Consider the following 19,065-nt stretch of genomic DNA (forward strand, 5'->3'; position numbering starts at 1 on the left):
GTTCCAGGAAGGAGCTTAAACGCAAAGCCCGATCAAAGGTGTGCTGTGTTTACCTTTCATTTGACCGTGGCAGTAAAGAACCCTGGCTGCTCTCTACCCCGGAGAAGGAACGTGGGAGAAGTCGAGCATCCAATCAAATGCCGTCACAAACGGCAATGCTTTCTACTCTTAACGCAGAGAAAAAAAAAAAAAAAACACTCCCCTTTAATTGGCAGTGTTGTCTAAAGGCAAAAGTGCCGGGAACAACAAACATGCTTTTTAATTTGTTTTTACTCCAGAGCTGTTTACTCGGGAGAAAACGTGCACATGCATGTTCGTCCCCCCTCTTCCCCAAGTCCCCTTGACTCTCTTTCTTTCTTTTTTTTTTAACACACACACACGCCCACGCACACACACACAGCTGGATTCACATTTACTATATTTGGCCACAGTGGGAGTTGTAAGCTTCCAAAGCTTTGCTATAAATGCTCGGACTGATCCATTGTAAGCAATTTGCCCTGAGATGGTTGAGGAGAGAAACGGAGGAGGAGAAGGAGGAGTGTAAACAGAAATGCACGGATCGCCGGGAGGCGGTGGCATCAGAAACACCTTTATGGATGCAAACATGAATCAACACACGCGCTCAGGGAAAGGATTCTTTGCGTCAGCTGTGATGAGAAAGATAGAAAACAGCTGAAGATGCAGAGAAATTCAGCAGATCAGGTAAGACTTTAAGGAAGGGCGTCACACTAACATGCAGATCTCATACATTTTAAAGTGAAAGTAACATCAGCTCCTTTATAAAACGCGATCCGTCTTTTTCTCGCCACTGCCACTCAAATGGAGTCAGAGCTCTGTCCAGCCAGACTAATGGACAAGAGCTGCACAATATATCAGCGTGAACATCACAATCCTCGAGGACGACTGACACGAAGGAAATACGCAAACCGAACAGTCAGTAATGTGGCCTTCGTAATCATTTTGTTTAGTTTTAAAACATTTGAAATTTGAAAAAAGAGCTCTTGGTGTCTATTGATGAAATTTATTGTATTTATTTATATAGGACACTGTCTGAAAGACCATTTTTTCCCCCCATTTTTCGTCAGAGGTGTCACAGCTGAAGACCTCTAACAAAATAGACGTGGAAGTGTCAGATATGTATGAAGAGACAGAAAATAACTACGTGTTTAATAACAAAATAATCTTAAAAACTGAGGCTTTAGTGTAATAAAAAAAAAGCAATAGTATGGAAATAAGTTCTCAGGAAGTGGAGAGCGTTTACATGGAAGCAGCGCTGCCTCACTGGTGATAAACTGCGAGGCGAGTGTTTCCTACTTAACCAGCTTCATTTATATCCTACTATAGATCTGTCATCAACACGCTGACAACAACGGCACTCTGCGATCCCTCTTTATGAGGAGTGTATGAGTCACACCGAATCCCCACAGGCAAATGTTTGGACAGGACGTTTATCCAGTTTAAATGGCTTCACTGACCACGTCGCATGCAGCCAGCCGGTGATCGCATGCAAAAGACACGGACATGCACCGAATCTCGGCTGAGACGGCAAAACAAACGGTCAAGCTTTGGACGCATTCAAAAGACATAAACCTGTCACAAACGGTTCAAGTTGTACAAAGGGAAAGGGCAGAACGCCCCGACATGAGGTTTGATATCGTTTTAAGGTTCGCCTGTCCTCCTGCATGAACACAGACTGGATTCTAATCGGAACAACACTTAAACTGGATCAAAACTGAACAGAACTCGACTCTTTCACACTTCACAGATCAAACAGATGAAAAAGATCAAGCGGAGGACACATGTTTGCCCCTCCGCTCCTAACAGTGTAAGTAATCACACCCATCTATGTATCTGCACACCTGCATCAACATCTCCTGCAGCTTTCCAACATAAACAGTGACATTCTGTCCGTCTCTGCAGCCTGTCGAGGGTTAGACGTGTAAACAGTCTAAAGAGGAAAGTTGGTGACAGTTTGTGGTTTCATGATACCACAGGTTTAAAAACCACAGGAGTCTTTGTTGTTCAGTACCTGCCATTTAAACTCCCTTTTAGTTGAGTGCGAGAAACAAGAGTTGAGTTTCTTCTGGTGGCACTGATGGGGCAAGCGAACACGGCGAAGGAGTTATGAGAATTGGGCAAATAAATAGTTTAATAGTTTATAGCTGTATCATACGCAACCTTTATCGTCAAAATACCGACTTTACATCAGCGTCATTAAAACATTAAAAGGGGACAAGTTTCTGACTGACGCATAAAATATTTTTCATATAGATACTGTAAAAAAATCTCTAACTCCTCCACAGCCTGATCAGCTATGTTTTTAGTTTTCACAATCTAAATCAGAGGACGCAAAAATAAAACAAAATGCATTACAAGTCACTTTATTAGGTCAAATATGACACACATATAAACACATGAAGAAATTAGCCGAACGAAAGAACAAATCTAGCTTAATAAAGTTAGCCCTGCACCCTGCTTTGTATTTCTGCTCATCGATTTCCCCGTCTGTCTTCTTCTGCACTGGCCAGGCCTGCTGGCCCATCCTGTTACCATGGAAATGAGTCCAGACATGGACCGTCTGCAGTGATTAGCTGAATGTTCTCCACCAAGCATTTTTTAGATTCCCTAGTCATCATTTGTGTCTTGGATTTCATCACAGAAACACTCTTCCTCTTCATCCTGCTGGACTTGCTCTAGCCTGGGATATTCCCCGCTGCACCTCCTCTAATGCTTCACCTAAAACCCTTCGCACAGCATCACCTTTTTCCCGAAAGCCCCTCCACTCGACATCAGTGTTCCTCACCAAACACCCCGCCCCTCTGCCACTCTCTGTCTCATCTTTAATTTTATCACACAACCACCAGCTCACACGCACACACAAACAAGCCGAAACGGACTCTGCTGAAGTCCTTGCAGATTTGTTTTCCTGCTTTGGAAACAGACACGCACGCACACACACACACACGCACGCACGCACGCACATGCACGCAGACGGCCAGGTCCGACACACTTCGCTGATTGGACAGTTTATTGACAGGAAAGGAATGATGGTGGGAAGCAGCAGGTAGACATCCATCTGCAGAGTGAGGCCCCTGCATCACATCTTCATGATTCTTCTGCACATGGCACACAAACCATCAATCACACACTCACACAAACGGAAGAGGACGCCTTGGATAGGTCGGAAAACTCAGCATCATGTGGAGGCTGTCATCAGGTCCAGGTGGCAAGGATTTATCAAGCCATGAAGACATCAAACAGCTTCATTAGGACTTAATGAGAGACAGTAGGCGTCCAGTCTTACATCTGACTGATGGGACTGAGATTTATACTGCTGATGAATCCTCACTGTTCAGTTCAAGTCAATGTACTGAGCTCTCTGTCGAAATGCAAACTAGTCCTGCAAAATCGTCTATTTCTACTTGTTGCTAAGTTTATTTATTTATTTAGGTGGCATATAATAATCATTATGATTCATTCCCACAAGAGAAAGGATTTCATTCTTCTAGTTGAACCACTGTTCTTGTTTTGTTTAAAAACTTACAACGCCACAAAGTTGTTCGTCCTAACTTTCGACTTCATTCATTTGTTTAAAACTAAGTCTTCTCAAAGCGTTGTTTAGGTTTTGTGGCTCTAGAGCAGTGGTTCTTAACCTTTTTTGAGGTACCGAACCCACTAGTTTCATATGCGCATTCACTGAACCCTTCTGTAGTGATAAATAAAATATGATTTCCCCCCCCCCAAAAAATTCAAGACAGACCCAAAGATCTCTAAGTCTTCTTAAAAGGTAGAGTCTCTGAGAACAGTTCTTCAAAATATAGTCAGTGTTTTCAGCAACGTTGAGTTGACTGTCCAGGAACGACCCAAGGTATTTAAAATTTTCCACAGTTTCAACAGGTTGGCCATCGAGAGAAACTGGAACCACTTTAAGGTCTTGTTTAGATCATTTAATTAGCTCTACATTCTTAAGAGAAAGAAAAATTAATAATAAATAATAAAGACTTTGCGGTATTCTGATTTAGTAATGTAATGATATTAGTTGTGTTACCACCCGCACGCCACTAGAGGCAGTAGCAACTCCGAAAAGATGCGACTAAGGAGCAGATTTAGTACACCAAAAGCTACAGAATTTGGTAAAAATGGTGAGCTCTGCTGAAGTAATTAAAGACACAAGTTCAAATCAATCAGGGCTCCTCCGCAGCTCTGATTTTCTAAGCAATGTAACGTGATCCTCTGCAGCAAGTGATGGCAAAGCGAGGCGTCATCACGACTTTACACAAGTGTCTTTACCTCCACGGCAGAGGCTCCGCCGAACCCCTGAGACCGACTCATCGAACCCAGGGGGTTCGGTCGAACCCAGGTTAAGAATCACTGCTCTAGAGAAATTATCCTTATTAGGGGAGAGAGCAGAAATGGGTCTTTGGTCCAAAAATAATAATAACTAAACATATGTAGACACAAACAGTACGAGAGAGTACTTAAAATACTAATTGATGTATTGTTCTTGTGCTTCAATAAACCAGCCGTTCAAACAGAAATGCACAGGACTTTGCAGATTTACAAACTCCAAATTTGCCCTGGTGATTTCAGCGAGTTTCAACTCGTCTTTAGCAACTGAAATATAGAAACATTACGCCATAAGTGATCACTACGCAAAAACAGAGGCTAAAAGAAATTATTTTAAGTAACTTCTGAAAAAAATGATTTTTTTGAGGTCGAACATGTTGACATCAAAGTGATCATCATCCGATTAAAATCGATAAGCCTAATCACCATCAAGGCATCTTCAATGTTTTTTGTTTCTTTTCAAATGCTCTATTATTATTATTATTATTATTATTATTAACATATCTTCATGTTCACCACACAAAAACCAGGCGAAAAAGAGCAAACGCAGCTTTATCTGTGCTTGTGTTACACAGAGGAAATGCTTACCAGAGGAATGATGGTCATATATTCCCTCCCTCCTTACTCCATCCATCCTCCTCTCCGTCCTTCCTGTCTGTCTTACATGTCAGGGGCTTTAAGTTCACTCACAGGGATACCAGACTGACTGTTAATGCAGCGCTATTTTGATTAATCTATAAAAAGACACACTGCAGCTTTTCTTGACATTAGAGCTTGACTAGCAAGCCAACTGAGCCACTAAATGATCTAACAGATATATGACAAGAAATTAGTTATACAATAGTGTGTTCAAAAAAATTTGGTCAAAAACAAGTGCTGAGAAGAAAAATGGGAAAAGAAAAAAAAGATTTTTGGAAAAATATGGGAGTAAATGACTAGACTAGGAATGTATTTATTTACGGTAAATTAACCTAAGTTAATATCAAATTAACAGTTTTGGACAGTATGGTAAAAAGAAGAATGTGGATTGCGAGAGTTTTAAGCCAACTTTTAAATTCAAAATCTTGTGTGGAGATTAATATTATTACAATTAAATATGAACACACTGTTCTGCTTTAATTTAAAAATAAATAAATAAAATAAACATTGGTGACTGTACCCGTCAATGTTTGAAGCACAATGTCACACACAAAAAAAAAAACATCAAATGTAACAATTGTGCTTAATGATACAGTGGTGCTATTTTAGCAATAAGTAAGGAAATTAAGGTCTTTCTGCTGTAGATTCTCTGCAAACATAAACCTGTAAGAAAGAATGAAATGCCATATTTTTATTCCAACAGAATGAAATTATTAGAAAACCTGCACTTGGCTACAGCTGCAGCTTTGGCAACAAAACAAGCTCCACGGTCAAGAGTAAAACCATGAATATCTGCCGCAGTAATTAACCAAGTTTGAAACAAACTTTGTTTATAGCACAAAGAACAAAGAATACATGCTGCTTTTCCACAGCATATATTCACTCATAAATTAGAATATGACATCTGAGGCCCACATTTCTGCATTTAACTTTTTTTTTGTTCATATGATCTTATATTCTGATATTAAATATTGTGTTTTAGCTGTAAGAGGAAGATGTTCATAATTAACAAACGTAAAGCCTTAAAAACATCCATCTGTGCCATTAAACTATATAATGTGCTTTCACTTTGTGAAAATAAATTAATTGAAATAAGTTAACTTTCAATAATGTTCTAATTCACAGAATGGCTCTGTAGTGCCATGTTTTACAAATCTATTACTGTTCAGTCAGCAACAGATTAATCACACAGCTTATTTAACAACCCAGCAGGAAAATATCTCACATTTATTGCAAATCAATTTTAATGAAGAAAAAGTGCTTTGTTAGCATCATATTGTCAGGATGTAGTGTGTCTGACATCTCTGCAGCTCTACGGCGGTCTCCTTTTCAGACACTGAGTAAAACCGAAAGCAGACGAAACAAGAAAATGACAGAATAATAGGATAAGAGCTCATAAAGACACGAGGCGGCTGCTCCTCTGCTGCGTCTCTGCAGAGTGGCCAGCCGTGCCGTGCAGTGGGGCGCGGGGCGTGCGGCCTGGGCGGGACGGCTGCAGTGCAGATGCTAGCTGTCCTATTTCATATTCAAAGTGCCGCACAGAGCATGGCTACAGCACACAGGCAGACACACACACACACACACACACGTATACTGGAGTGTAGACACACATGGTCAAAGAGCGACTATACAGAAGAAAAGGAAGCAATCAGAAGGTCCGAGAAAAAGAGTTCAGAGTAAGCTAACAGAAATCTTTCTGATCATTTTTTGTTTGTCCACAAAGCTTCTTCTAAAGTAGATTTATAAACCTGGGAACAATTATTTCTGAGTACAATAGGTTACTTTCAAGTAAAATGTTCAAATTTTCACAAAATACATAGTCTCATCTTGATGTGATGAGTGTCAGTCATCAGCTAAATATGTTAAGTTCTGAATATCAGTCAAATGGTAGCGGGAAATTTATGAAAAACGGAGTGATTACTTCATATTTTGAGCGCTCGTCGGTTTGTTGGTTCACTTACCAGCTTCTATTTTCCATCAGTTGAAATGTGAGACATTTGTGGAAAACATGAGAACTTAAAGGTCTACAGGCTTAAACAGAGCAAAAATGTTCAGATTTCACTTAAAAAAATAAGCTCTGCGGACAAAATATTTGCTCTCCAAAAACCAGTTTGATTGGGATGATAACGTAGCGTCAGACAGGCACGCGTCTTCGCAAAAGGACTTCATTTCAAATCAAATTATAATCCGAGCCCATTTGACAGGCAGCAGCATGAATCCATCAATCATCCCACCGCCTCATTTTTGGAACTGGAGTTATTTCTGGAAACAACCGGTAACCCCCCGCCCCAAAAAATAGAAAAATACAAGAATAAAGTACGGAGGGACAGAAACATCACCTTACACATGGAGACAGGGATTATTGTTCTGCATTTACCACAACTGGCATGTCAGACGGTTAAGATGATGGCTCAGCATCCGCATACGAATGCAGCCCTCAAACACGCCCCTGTTGTAATGCTAATGCAGCGCGCGCCGCTCTAAAACCTCCCCTAATTAAAATCTTAGTTCCAATAACCAGCAGACTAAAGAGATTTGCCGTAAGCGCTCACTATTAGCCGCCGAGTGCAGAATAAGAGATTATGCCAGTGTGTGGATGTGTGTGCCAGATGTAAGCGCACAGGGATGAGATGAGGTGGACTTTTGCAAGAGACTTTATGTCTCCATGTAAAACCGACGGTCACATGTGTGCCCTGCAGTCATGATGGGAAGGGAGGAAGCGGGCTGAGGGCTGATGCGGCACGTGACAGTCAATCGAACGCAGTGATACACAGGCAGGGAAGAAGTGAGCAGTGCAAGGAACGAGGAGGGGGGCCGCGGGCGCGAGGGTTGAAAAAAATGCAAAAAAGGCGCTGAAAGGAAGAAGCAGAGAGGAACCGTTGGTGCAAGGGGCGACGCACAATGGATGAAACGGGAGCAGACGGTGCAGGCACATGGTCACCCCGAGGAAAACAACTAGCCTGAATGTCCAGGTTAGCCCCTAAAAAAAACCATAACATTCTGCGGTTTATTGCATGAAATAAACATTTAGATCACTTATTCTCCAGAAAAACGCTCCGGTGAGGCTCATTTCCTCTCCTCTGTCTGACTTGGTTTCACACATGAAGCAGATTATTCTCAGCAAGTCTGATCTCTCGCCTCTATCGCAAGGGGAAAAAAAACACCAAATTAACACCAATTTATGCTGCTAGCACCCTCCCTCTCTCCATCCCTGTTGAACGTAAACATGTTGATTTTAAACACGCAGAATCGCATGCGCTAGTTTGAAATGAGTAACTGTAATAATTTAGCAGGAATCTCTCTGCACAGAAGCTTCTCGCTCCTTTTCCTTCCGCTGTGTGTTTTCTGTCTGCAACGCTGCAAAGTGTGAGACGGCGAGTAACAGGGAGGAGCTGCCATTTCGCTGGAAAGGCCCTAAGGAGGAATAAAAAAATAAAAAAAATCGAGCCTGTGCACATGAACAGCCTTCCCTGTTTTGTTCTTCCTTTGATTTCCACTGAATGATGCAGAAATTACAATTGTTCCCAGTTGATTCAAATTTCCAGCTCAGATGTCGGACTCACAGCATGTTTGTGTTTGTCTATGATACAAAATTAATTTTACAGTAGTTGATAAACATTCATATCGTAAACCCATCAGTACCCTGAGTGTGCCTCAGAAATATGCAAAAGGCGCCAAAATTTCCTTTTTTTCTGTGGCAATTTGCATATTCTAATTTTATTTAGCTTTTAGCTCATTGGCTGTACTTAGGGGGGAAAAAAAGTTTAAATTGTGAGTTAACGACGTGAATCTCCCTCTGCCAGGAGAACGGCTCCTCTAATGTGCTACCTCACACTTTTTGTGAACACCAATGAAAAAATTTGTAGCAACCTTTGTGTCCTCTAATCAGGCTCCTACACGTTGGTCTTGTTAAAAATCTATTCAAATTGAATTTATGGCAGATGCCTCTACAGTAGTGAGGCTTTAAACAATGATCCAGTGATCATTGTCTATTGTCTGTCTATTTGAAGTTCGTCTGACAAATAGACAGACAAACTTCTAGTTTAGATACGGATTTAAATCTGTAAATCCAAACGTTATTCCATAATTTGGGAAAACTAGGGAGCCAAAATTCTACAATGTCTTTAACTGTATTGTTGCTGAAAATTTTGATTTTTTTGGACACTTTTTTTTTTTTAAACTTTTTAATGATCTAACCACTCTCGACGAGTTTTAGCTGCTAACAATATTCCATGAAAGTTAAACTAACTGGTCAAAACATAATGAATATGCGGAGCCTGAAGGCCTGACACTTTGAATACGCAGTAATATTCTACCAAATGCTGCATCCAAGCCGTACCTTGCAATAGCAACATCGCACACAACAGTATTAGAAAGACGATTGTCTTTCAATAAGTTGTGCAGCTCTAGAAAATACATTGTCTTTGTCTTCCAAGGTAAATCTTCCCAATTGACCAGAACCTTGTGCAACTTTAAAACGCCCTCACCTGAAGAAAGAGGAAGTGAGCAAACATTAGCATGATCACTTTACCAAACTGTTCCTCGTGCAAACCCGTTAACATTGGTTTATAAAGGAAATCCTGCGCCAAATCCTGCGCTAATGGCTGAGCAACCAGGTGTTCATTTGAAACACTCTAAGCTAGTAAACTCTTTGTGGAACGGGAAACAACTTAAAATGGTTTGGGCTCAAGTCAACTATTTAGAAGATTTCAAGTGAAGACTTCTTGCTTTTCTCTTGAAACCAAGTGGATGATGAAATAACAGCAGATTTTGTATGTTATGCTGACAAAATCAGCATATGACATTTGGTCTTGTGCAAAATGTCCGCATTTTGCATAAGCGGTACCAGATATTTCTAACGCAAACTGTGTGGTTTGGTTGTACAGCTGGGCCTGACTGCATTTTCCAAAAGCCAACCAGTTCTTCTGGGATAAATATAACGACATGTATTTGAAAAAGAAAAAAGTAATAATAAAAATTTAAAACATCATTTCATCTTTTGGAAGGCAACATGACGCTGTCAGCTTCTTTTAACTTATGCGTAAGAATGGATTTTTTTTTTTTGTAAATCTGTATTCAATTTGATTAGTAAATTCCCAGAAATTGGCCAGGGCATAAATAAGCTCCTTTAGTTCCCGTCAGTGGCTTCCGGATCTCACATTGAACTTCTCCCTGCATCCGAAGCAGCAGGCAAAACAAAGTCAGGGATGCCGACTCACTCTGAAAACATTCACACCGTTACAGCTGCAGGTTTGGCACGACGTGATCAAAGCAGAGAGGGTAGAAAAGATCCCGGGTTCTCAGCCAAATTCAGCTCAGTGACAGGTTCAGGCACATGGCGTCCCTTTAGGGGCCTGACTGGAAAACAAACCCAGAGCGAGGGATTTGCACGGCAGGTGACGGTTGGAAGAGAATGGTGCACCCACGTATGAGTATCCACCAATTTCCCGTCACTGCATCTCTGTGTGTGAGTCTGTGTGTGTCTGCATGATACATGTACACCACAGTGTAGGATAAAAGATTAAGAAATAAAGAGTGCATATTAGAGATGTGCCAATCAGGTTTTTTCCTGGCGATACCGATACCGATCACCCATGAGGGACGATCACCGATACCGATCACCGATACCGATCACAGAATTTTTTTTATTTTTTTTTTATCATAAACACTACCAGTTACATTATGTGGAAAAAGGAACCATGAATTCATCTTAATTTAGACAAAAACTTGTTTTTAATAACTTTTTCCAAGAAGAAAACTAAACAAAACAGGAATTCTGCAAATTGATCGGTAATACTATCTTTAACAGACTGATAACATATAAAGGCTCTGAAGAGGCTAAATAATGCAAAGAGCCAAAATAAAACTTCTCAACATTGCCAAAAAAATTCAAGTATAAAACTTAACATTCAAAGGCAAATACAGGTTCCATTACAATAAACAATCCAGAGTTACTGAATTAAAACTTCCTGATAGCATGGCGGCAAGCTGATTACTGCTTGTTCTGAGTGGCTGTTTCTGACCGAGCGGAGTAATTATAAGGAACAGGGAGGAGATCTATTATTTTTTTTGAGATTATCTGTCTCATGTTAGGACAGCGAAAGTTTTATTATGTATGTAAAATGTATTTTTTTAGGTTAGATGCTGCGGCTTTAAACAGAGGTTCGTGTGAAAGTCACTGCCAGGTGGAGCAGAAGCGGCGCTCCGTCTGTCAAATATTACTACCTGTAGCGCGTAGCAGCGGTTCAACAGTGAGAACAGAACCAGCGTCTTACATCGCAGCTCGAAGACTTAAATCATTTTGCGGGTTATTTGTTTAGCTTTCTGACCGTCATCAGGTGAGTGTTTGTAGCTGTTTGCTGCTTTACCTGCTATCTGATCCTCCATATGTCTTTTTTACTGCAGTGAGCCTCGATGTAGCCAAACTCCGTCAAGTATGGCATTGTTTTTATGTCGTATTAGCTTCGTTGTGTTGATGCAATTGGACATGCTTCAATTTTCCGCCGCAACACGCAAACTTCCCCATTCACTCAGTGCGTTATAGTTCCACATCGCTCAGGATTTGTTGCTGCGCGTTTGCGCAGAGTGAAGGAAAGAGGAGACCAGCTGCACAGGCAGGCTGCGAAATGAGATGCAGGTGATCGGTATCGGCAACAAGAGACCGTGATCGCTGATCACCGATCATGCACTTTTTCACGAAAATCGGCCGATAATGATCGGTGACCGATCGATCGGCACACCTCTAGTGCATATACATTAAAAGAGAAAGAAGCGTTCCGGGGACTAAAAGAAGAACTGGTTTTTGCGGCCGGATCAAGTTCTGGAGAAAAGTTCAGTCGGATCCCAACGGTTCCTGATTTTAAGCTACTAATGCAACCAGGACAAAAGACAGCAGGCCAATGAGAATAAAAGCTGATGAATGCACATTTGTTTCCGTGGAAAGCACGACTTCTGCCCTGTGTGTTCCTTGGTACTCTGCAAGCTCTGTGAATCCAGTAATTGTGCTTCTTACAAAGCGCAATTACTCAAATTAATAACGAGAAACGTCACTAATAAATACATCCCAACTCAGGAGTCGTGGCACCGACTCGGTTCTGATCAGGAAGAGCGATAAAGCTGAACTGAGGCTGATTTTCTCATGACTCACTTTCTCTGTTCAGACTGAACTCAGACAGGACGAAACTTATCCGAAAAGGATGATGCCACCTTAAGTCAGTCAGAACCAAAGCACAAGACAGTTTACCATGACGTACCTGAAGTATACTGATCATGCTGCCAGCGCTCTGAATAACATGTTTTGTTTGTAGACAGGTTGCATAACCTAGTGAAGAGGTGACCTCAGACACATTAAAGTCATCAATCAAGGTAAACTGCAAACAGAGCTCACAGACATGTAGATTTCAAAAACAGAAAGCAATGAAGGCACCAAAGAGCCTTATGATTCTCCTGTTCCCTCCCCTCATCACCACTACTACATGCATATTTTAATAAATATCAATTAAACAAGGAAAAAAGTTCTTTTGATTTGTTTGTTGTAATTTTTTTCTTGGTCATCATACCACTTAAATGTCCGTCAAGCAATCTAAGTCCCGCCCACTCTGGCCCTTACATGACATCAACATCAAAAACCTTCTGATACTCTGTCATGTTTTTGGTTTGTTTTTCCATCACAATGATGAAAAGATCTCTGCATCGGCTCCACCCTTTGAAACTTTCCAGAGGCAGAAGAAAGTTGCTTTCTTACTGGCTGTCTATGGCATTGCTGGTTACTGTCCATCTATTATTCTAAATTATTAAATGAATAAATTTGCAATTTTCGGAATGGGAAAAAATGTCAACGCATAAGGACTTTATGCGGTCGCAGTTTGACAGGTTTAAATACATACACATGGGGAGCAGTTATTCTACAATGACACGCTTTTAAAGAGAAATCAGCTAAAAGTTGTGTCTGCAAGTCAGAGAATGAAATCAGAAATTGTTTACAAAACTCTAATTGAAGCGTCATTTGCATCAATAGTCTCTTAACCAGTAACAGCTTGGAAAATATTGGGTTCTGGTGTGTGTATCAGAGCTGAAGGAACACATGGCTGCAGCACTTTTAGTCAGATTTGAAGGGAGCGTTTAAGAAACACAAGCAGAGAGCCTAGGGGCTCAAAATATTTAACCCCAAACCTTAAATACAAACAAGCAGAGACCTTTTGCTGCCATGTGGGTAGTTGTATAGTACAACAGTCTTCTCCAGAGAATAAAATAAGCACGCGTCAACAACGAGGCAAGCCCGATCCTCAGAGGCACTAACTAGAGTTTAAATAGGACTACGATTGTCCATTCCCTGGCAGACAGTAGCTTGGCTTAGCGGCTTCACTGAAATCTCCACAACATAAGTTGTGACTTCACGAAACGCTAACAGTGAGCCTAAAAGAGCAAACGTTCTGATTGAGGTACGGTCAACTTGCCAGCATATCAATTACATTCACTTACTATATTACAGAATCACAAAACATGCATGAACAAATTACTCTGACTTCCTGTTATGGATCATGTTTCTGCCTCTGGCGTCTGAACGTGACACAGCGAAACTCTGTAACAGATGTGCCTCTATACCTCAGAACATTGGCTAGACAGAGGTAAACAGTCCTGTGTGTGTCTCGATAATAAGATTGTGAAACGTAAAATGAGGACTAAATTGAATCACGGTTAAGAAAGAAAAAAAAAAAAAACAGGAAGAGAGTCTGGGGGTGTTGAATGGAAGGACAGCTAACATGAAGGACTAAACAGACGCTGCCGATTGAGAAACACAAACACAATATGAGTAAATAATGTCACTCTTTGCAAGTGCTTAATTGTTATTACATTAGTTGCGAGCGAAATAAGAATCTATAACATCTGGCAGCACAAACAGCACAGAGTTGATCTGTAAAATTAAGCATTGTTCACACCAACGAGTATTAGACAGAAGTAGCAAACAATCTGATCTTCAGCTGAATCAATGCTGAAACTCAAAAATCATATTTGTTTCTTTCATTAAATGCACCATACTAATCACTGGTCATGCTGACTGCGACACTTTTCTGAGTAGATGCTGGTGGAGCAGAAAGAAGACTAAATGTTTTCATTTATTTATTTGAGTTCATTTTTTTGTGCTCATTATCAGTTTTAGTAGGGTTTGCTAAAGATTATAAAAATTCATTTGAGATGTCAACTCTGAAATGAAATTGTCTTTGCTTTAAAATGTCAGCAAAAACCTGACATACACATGGTGTGACATCATCTCTGCTTGTAGTATATATAGTTAATGATATAAAAGCAAAGAAAAATACTTTTCAGAATGATGCTATATATTATTATTAGAGATGTGCCGATCAGGTTTTTTCCTGCCGATACCGATCACCCATGAGGGCCGATCACCGATACCAATCACATAATTTTATTTTATTTTATTTTTTTATCATAAACACTACCGATTACATTATGTGGAAAAAGGAACCATGAATTCACCTTAATTTAGACAAAAACTTGTTTTTAATAATTTTTTCCAAGAAGAAAACTAAACAAAACAGGCATTCTGCAAATTGTACTGCTGTTGATAATACTATCTTTAACAGACTGATAACATATGAAGGCTCTGAAGAGGCTAAATAATGCAAAGAGCCAAAATAAAACCTCTCAACATTGCCAAAGAAATTCAAGTATAAAACTTAACATTCAAAGGCAAATACAGGTTCCATTACAATAAACAATCCTGAGTTACTGAATGAAAACGTCCTGATAGCATGGCGGCAAGCTGATTACTGCTTGTTCTGAGTGGCTGTTTCTGACTGAGCGGAGTAATTATGCAGAGCAGGGAGGTACTCCGTCAAGTATGGCATTGTTTTTATGTCGTATTAGCTTCGTTGTGTTGATGCATTTTGACGTGCTTCAATTTTCCGCTGCAACACGCAAACTTCCCCATTCACTCAGTGCGTTATAGTTCCACATTGCTTAGGATTTGTTGCAGCTCGTTTGCGCAGTGTGAAGGAAAGAGGAGACCAGCTGCACAGGCAGGCTGCGAAATGAGAAGCAGGTGATCGGTATTGGCAACAAGAGAGAATGATTGCCGATCGCCGATCATGCACTTTTTCACGAAAATCGGCCGATTATGATCGGTGACCAATCGATTGGCACACCTCTAATTATTATATTATAGCTTTTTAAAGAAAAATCTAAATTTTTTTAAAATTCATTTTGGCAGGCCAAAGTTTTAGCAAAACAGCCACAAAAATCTGATTAATGCATCTCTGGGAAGTATATATTACAAACAGTTTGTTGCATTTGACAGTCACAAACAATCTTTTTGTGAAAAAACGTAAACCTTTTAGTATGCTTGACACATGGACGAACAAGCTTCTTTTCCTCTCCAATATATAGAAGTGTCATTTGCTAATTGGTCTCTTTTCTTGCTGCAGATGAGACAAACAGTCTCAAGCATCTGTCTGTCTCTCAGTATACACGTACTGTCCACAATATGGAGCGTTCCAGACAGTCAGAGCAGAAAAAGACCGGAGCTTAATGTCCAAGCTGTTGTCTGCGTCCATCTTTCTACTGCTGCACATCAAACTGGAGAGGGTCATCACATGTGCAGAGGGCACGCACAGAGAAAAGCATAACACCTTCAGGGACGGTTCACGTTGCTGTGTGTTTACACTGAGTTTCTATATATTAGTGATATTTGTCAAATAAGTGCTTTTTCAAAGAACCAATTTTTAAACCTTCATCTCTATTCAATTTGCTTCACATTTCTTAAGACATATTAGCAATTGATAGCTACACAACCAGCATTTTTTTCTGATGCTGACATAAATATTGTGAATGCAGAGGTTAACATGACTAAATAACTAACATGACCTGTCAGGTTCACAAAAATACCCCCAAATAGACATCAAAATAAATCAAATTAGCACCATTTCTACCAGGGCCCTTCTGGTGCCCACTACACAACCAAAGACTCCACATGCAACTTACGAGAAATATTAAAAACCAAAAGATATAAATTTGATATCGGTTGAGATAGATAGATGGAAGTTACAAGGTACTCGCTGCACCCCCAGTGGTGTGCCAACCTGCGAAGAACATCACACAGAAAATATGAAGAACTGCTGATGGTCACGTCATAGCTAACTAAATTTGCCTGCCGTTGGCTCAATATTTTTGGCAAAAGTCTTTGACCATTCAGCAGATCTTAAAAAGGTAATTCCTTTGTCTCTATGGTTTAGTGTGCCGGGACACCCACTGAATCATATCAATCTATGATAATAACTCAGTAATTTATTATATTTACCAGCAATTTGCAAGTGAAATAAATATTAGATTATGACATAATTTTGCATATTTGTATTGACTTTTTATCCAATATAAAACTTTTGTGAAACTGCTTAAGTTTATCATCCCATGAGAACCTAATACTGGATCACAACTGTGTCTAAACCGAAGCACATCACATCTACGATGAACTATCCTACTCGACTAAAATTAGACAGACACACAGATATTCGAATTCGAAACCCCATCCATATATTAATCCTCAACACCAATTAGTGAAATTAGCCAGAGGGACATCCTGCTCCTTCTGTGCTCTGCTTGTACTGAAGGAGAAAGTGCTGTTCATTAAGAAGAGCGCATCAATCAGCACTTCTGTAGGCTTAACTTTTATGTGGTTGACCACCGGAGGAACTTACGAGGGAACGACTAACCATTTGAGTTTTGTTCCCATTCAACACCTTTTAGCTAGATTATTTAAGCAAAGTAAATCTTATGAGTTGATAGAAATCCACCAGGAAGAGTTTTCCTTGTTATATTCTTAAGGCAATCTAACGATGAGGAAACAGTAGCTCCATAATGGTTTGCGTTGTGAGTTAGATGGCGGGAAGTCTTGTGCAGTCTCTAATGTCCGCCTCCCCTCCCTCATGATTGATTGAACTGCACTGGTTTGCATGCCTGCTGTCCACACGCAAGAAATACCGTCACTCCAGCTGATCTCATTAGCCTTAATTCAGATTTGGACTCATCAGTTGTTGCCACAGTGCACACAGAATAATCTAAAAGAGGAAAACTGACAGCATCTGATGGCAAGATCCTCAGGGTAGAAGCCCCACTATCCACTGTGTTAACATCACACACGGGGCCAGGTGACCTATGGGTGTTCAACCTGTAAACACACACACACACACGCGCGCACACAAACACACACACACACACACGCGCACACAAACACACACACACACACACACACACACACACACACACACACACACACACACACACACACACACACACACACACACACACACACACACACATACACAAAACAGGTGCACTGAAAGCGTCATCTGTGTCTTATGAGTGCATGTTGTGGAGTGCAGCAGATCCAGCCAAGTTATGGACAGAAGTACAGAGTGAGACCTTATTTTAGGTGCAACAATGCCATCACAAGACCTGGAGCAGCAGACCCTGTGGGTATGAAGGCAACAGCCAAGGCATACCAAACATTCACAGGGTTAGACGTCATTCTCCCTGGTGATACACAACCAAACACATGCAATCGTAGGAGATTAACTCACTAGATCAGAGTCTATTTCAAGGACATTTTATGGGTACAAATCAATGTTGTTTTTAACAGTAGTTTTTACCCTAAACTGCTAGCAATACGTAATACCAAAATATTTGGTCTGCTACATCAAATAGCAACTTGCTTAATAGCAACCTTCATTCCACCTAATAATGGAAAGCTTAAAGGGGCTTAAAAGCATATTACGCTTTCTATAATTACCAATGAACTAAGAGATGATAATCACCACAGTTGATCCTTGTTTAAGCACCATACTCCAATTTATTACCATGCACAACTTTCCATATGCTTTATGAATGTCAGTGTTTGTAAAAAGAAACCACCTGGTCTGAGCTGATGCTAACAATTGGTGGGAAACCTGTAGAGGCACTGCAGCTATACGCAGCTCGATGACTGACACTGTAACGCAGCCTTCAAAAATGTTAATACGGCACCTCAATGTCAATGCAAAGTATATTTTTTGTACTATAATATTCCTCTCCTCAGTGCAATTATTTTGCAGCCTATTCGTAGCCAATAACTCTTGCAAAAGAAGAACTTTCTTCACTTTATGTTCCGGTTGTAAATAATCATTCATAACAAAAATGACTTGAATATAATGAGATATTCATTTTGGGATATCCCTCTGAACTTTTATTTCAGCACTTAATTTAATTTCAAATTTTATCTCGAGATGTTTTCAAGTTTAAAGTGCTTCAATGAGCTGAAATTTAAACACTTTTCCAGTAAATTGCTTGTCTTGTAATTCTTCTTCAAATAAAGAACTTTATATTTATTTAAAAATATATAGATTAGAACCCTACAAAATAAAAGTTTCAATCCTTCATAGGTTAGATTATGCCAAAACTAGATTCTACATTAATAATGGACGAAATTTAGGCATAAAAAAAGTGTCTACCTTTCAAAGTAAAGCTCACAGATACAAAAAAAAAAAAAAAAACAGTTTTCAATCGATGACTTCATATATTAACTCACATCTTTTGAGCCTAACCTTATAGGAAAAGTTTTTTCTCCTTATAAATTAAACCACTGCTTGAATCAGCTTTGTTAGTTTACTCAGGTTCTCTTTGTCTGATATTAAAAAATACCTAATAATGATCTAAAGCATATTTTAAAACTTTTACAACAGTTTTTTGTAGAGTTATTATATTCCACAAAGTGCAAAAACAGTTTCTCTTTAATTTGCGATATAGTGGTTAAAATATACCCAAAAACTTCAAAACAACCTCAAGGTTTGACATTAATTAGTAGTAGGTGAGCAGCATCCACATTTAGAAACTACAGAAAACATGGCCTGTCACAGACATATGATCCGAAACTCACGCGGCTGCCAACAACACGAAGCGTGGACAAACATTTTATGACCAATCACATGAAGCGCAACTGTGATCTGCTCCAATCACAGGCGCGCACACTGTCATGGCGGCCATCTTTGGTAACCGGAGCCAGGACCGTCAAGTTTGGTCTATCATTTT

General features: G+C 40.0%; 1 protein-coding gene across 1 annotated transcript in view; it reads right to left on the minus strand.

The window, feature by feature from the left end:
* Positions 1-19,065, minus strand: part of insrb (insulin receptor b) — an 84,396-nt gene that overhangs the window by 30,356 nt on the left and 34,975 nt on the right. The window lies entirely within an intron of this gene.

This window comes from Poecilia reticulata, chromosome 4 (assembly GCF_904066995.2).
Source record: "Poecilia reticulata chromosome 4, P_reticulata-male-v2, whole genome shotgun sequence".
Lineage (NCBI taxonomy): Eukaryota > Metazoa > Chordata > Actinopteri > Cyprinodontiformes > Poeciliidae > Poecilia > Poecilia reticulata.